Here is a 3,873-nt window from a genome sequence, read left to right on the forward strand (position 1 = left end):
GCCAGGGGTGAATTACAGCCAAATTAATAGTCAATAATAGTTTTTCACACTTAATGCTAAAATAATTAAACTTAATGCTACTTAATTCATACAATAAAATATTTAATTACTAATACTTAATAATACTTCTTAATATTTTAATACCAATTAATTAATCACTACTAAACCATTAATACTACTTAATACCATTTGAATTTGAATAATAAGAAAACTTTCCAGACCTGGATGAGAATGAGCAAACCTTTATTGGTGCTGATCAGCCACTGCTTCCATTGAGCTTCTATACAGAATTACAGAATTGCCCATGGCCCCCCTGCCTCATTTCCCCGAAAAACAAGTCTGCCCTTTTACCGAAAATTAAGTCTGGCCTGTTGTTGTTCCTGCCGAACTTCTGCATTATTATTAAGAATATGCTGCGTTGACAAAACTATTGTCAAGGCTGTGCCCCCAAGAACATCTTGTCCTACTCCCTGTCACGTATCACCCATATCACCCAGACAAAACGCACGTCTTGAGGACCAATCTCACCAATCTCCCCAATCAATCATCAATTCTCCTGCTGCAATGGGTGAGTTTTCCCCATCTGTTTTTTTCCTATATATATATATGTATATGACGATTTGATATGATATGATTTTTCTTGATTATATATATATATATATATATATATATATATATATATATATATATATATATATATATATATATATATATAAGATGATTACCTGTATTGTGTACCTATACTATATGATTACCTGTATTAGTACTATGATTATCTGTATTGTACGCCTATACTATGTATATGTTGTATACGATTATCATGACAATCACATATAAACTATTCGCCCTACACTAAATTAATCACTTCTCTACATATAACCTAAAGATATTAAATATATAAAATGATCAGTTCAGTGATGATACTCAATTCCTCAATCACCTACCATCCCCTATGGTATAGGAGTTCTGATTTATGATATGATTAATATGATTATGACATTCGATGTTTTTTTGATTAATTTTGTTAGGATATGAGTTCCATGATTACAGTAACATCAGGTTCCAAATCAACTGGATTATATATTAGCGGTATTGGACTTACAATTAGGGTTTTTATCTGGTTAGTAGAAGCACTGCATTATTACTTAAGCTAAGCTTTTGCATTTTATAATGTTGTTTTGCATATATGTGGAGATCAGTTTATGCTGACTCCTTAAATTTGCTAGACTGATGATCTCAGTCTGTTTGCACAGACTGGGCCTGCACATGCATTTTTATTTTTAAGCCTTAGTTCCTCTGTTCTCGCCTAAAGGACAGGTTCCCTTTTTCTTGTTTTTCTCAGATTCTCAGAGTCAGCAAGTTCGTCCTGCTGGCCGACCTATTTGGCCTTCTCGACATTATATGAGACCTTATATGATGCCTTATGCAAGACCTGTGCCCACCCAACTACTGGCCTACGTCTCCTGTGCCTGGGCCTAGCTCTGCCTATTGAGATTTATAACTTCAATAAACCAACTACACCCCCTTATCTCTGTCTCACGTGTCATCTATTCATATCTCTCTCTCTCTCTCTGAACTATTACCACTATATGCGGGTAGGCCAGATGTTGTAATAATGTTGAGCTATAATATTGTATATCGCCATTAGGTCGTATATGAGTTATAGGGAGTATAGGAGCTATATGGACTATAATTATAATGATTTTATATATATATATATATATATATATATATATATATATATATATATATATATATATATATATATATATATATATATATAATCATTATAATTATAGTCCATATAGCTCCTATACTCATTTATAACAAATTACATTGTCTCAAAGCAGCTTTACAGAAATATAGAAACAGAAAAACAAATAAATAAAAATAATAATAAAAATAAATAAATACATACATATAAAATTTTAAAATAATGAAAAAATATTAATTTAAATTTAAAATACTATATATCTCTAACCTCCATACCTAATGAGCAAGCTAGAGGTGATGTGTTTTTTTTTGTATTGTCTTGTAACTGTTTGTCTACACTGTCTTTTGTCCTGCACCGTCTTGTTTGTCCTGTCTTGCACTGTTTGCATCAGGTTGCACAGTTGCACTTTATGTGGCTAAGACTACTTACAAGTCCTTAGCCCTGTCTTTGTTTTTATGTAGCACCATGATCCTGGAGAAACGTTGTCTCATTTTGCTATGTACTGTAACAGCTATATATGGTTGAAATGACAATAAAAGCTTTTTGACTTGACTTGAAATGAGTCACTGGCTGACCATGCCAATCAATCCCTGGCAGTGTTACCAACAGGACACGAGACCCCAACCAGGGGTATGATGCCAGGATTTACGAAAAAGATTCATAAGAACAGATGAAACTTTCCCCTGACCAACCTCTGTCCTTCCTCGTTCAACAATAGTTCAATTTCCACTGGTACCCGGTAGGTCAACAGTGCCAGTGGCAGTCGTTTTTAACCTGGGCCTTGACCGATCCAGGTATGATTACCACTGACGATTCGCATGTTTAAATTTCTCACGTTTTATGCCAATGCCCTTCCTGATGCAAACCTCTGTATTTATCCGAGCTTGTGACTGGCACAGAAGTCACAGGCTTGCAACCCCTGTAGCTAGAGTAACCAGTAAAACACTGTTTCTCCACATGAACAGACAGTAAGCACCTTTAGCTGATGTCATGCATACTTGTATCCCACAGAACACTTTTATAGAACTATATGAAAAGAACTACACACACACACACACACACACACACACACACACACACACACACACACACACACACACACACACACACACACACAGTGTGGGTAACCCTAAATCACAGTTTTTGCATAATTTTGTATTGCTACAGTGCCACAACCCATATAGTTTAATATGCTATTATTGATTACCAACCTCACATAACTTGACCTGCTGATGAAAATCCCAGTTAGTTAGAGGCTCTCTAGAGTGCCCCCTTTAGCACTGTGCCACTAAATGCATTATATCCTTCCAGTTCCATCTCTCATACACTCGCTCTCACCAGGGAGCCTGAACCAAATGCATAATTTAAAAAGTCCTTAATCTGCAATGGCATTCCCATTTGTTAGCCAGCAGACTGCACTTTATAATGTCAGTTTTCTTCCACAAAGGTCAATAGAACTTTCTCTAGTGCTCACACTCTCTTTACCTCTTAAACAATGAGGTCTGGTGTGATGCACTGCATGGACTAGAGGTTTGACACTTGACATCATAGCAATTATGAATCTCCTCTCTCTCCAGGTGCAGATCTGTCCATTTTTAAGGCTAGACCAGCACTGCATAGTATTCTATGTTTATTTTTCTGAAAATAAAGTTTAGTGTACCAAAAAAACTGGTATATTTGGATTATTTTTCTTTGCTCTACAATTCAAAAAATAATAGCCTGAAATATGTAATAGCCAAAAAAATGGTGAAAAATGTTTTTATTTCAGTTGCATTATGACTATTATATACTGTGCATTAGATTAGACCATCAATACTATAATACACAATAAGATTAAGCCTATTTATAAATAATTCATGCTTGTCTCATGCTAATCTTTTATCTTATTTTATTGCCAGATAACTGCTTATTTTTTACAGACAAATTTGGCTGAAGCAAAATATTAGCCAACAAATGACAAATTCAACCTCTGAATTAAATGCAAATGCTGAGTAAATATTTTTTTATTTACTTTTTTAAATAGGCATTAATATTTCAAATTCAATCCTATAATTTATTGTGCACTAATCTTTTCTTTTACTTCTTTTTCTACTTTTTGTTCTTATTCCTATGACTCATCTTACACATTACAGACATTTCATTGTTGATTCTAGGTGAAA

At 34.3% G+C, this 3,873-nt stretch overlaps 1 long non-coding RNA gene across 1 annotated transcript; it reads left to right on the forward strand.

Annotated features, from left to right (window-relative positions):
- Nucleotides 1-80: 80 nt before the first annotated feature.
- LOC113652729 lies at nt 81-1,528 on the forward strand. Its single transcript, XR_003442925.2, has 2 exons — nt 81-568; nt 1,343-1,528. It is a non-coding gene; the product is annotated as an uncharacterized LOC113652729 (long non-coding RNA).
- The last annotated feature ends 2,345 nt before the right edge of the window (nt 1,529-3,873 follow it).

The sequence above is a fragment of the Tachysurus fulvidraco genome, chromosome 13, assembly GCF_022655615.1.
Source record: "Tachysurus fulvidraco isolate hzauxx_2018 chromosome 13, HZAU_PFXX_2.0, whole genome shotgun sequence".
In the NCBI taxonomy this organism is placed as follows: domain Eukaryota; kingdom Metazoa; phylum Chordata; class Actinopteri; order Siluriformes; family Bagridae; genus Tachysurus; species Tachysurus fulvidraco.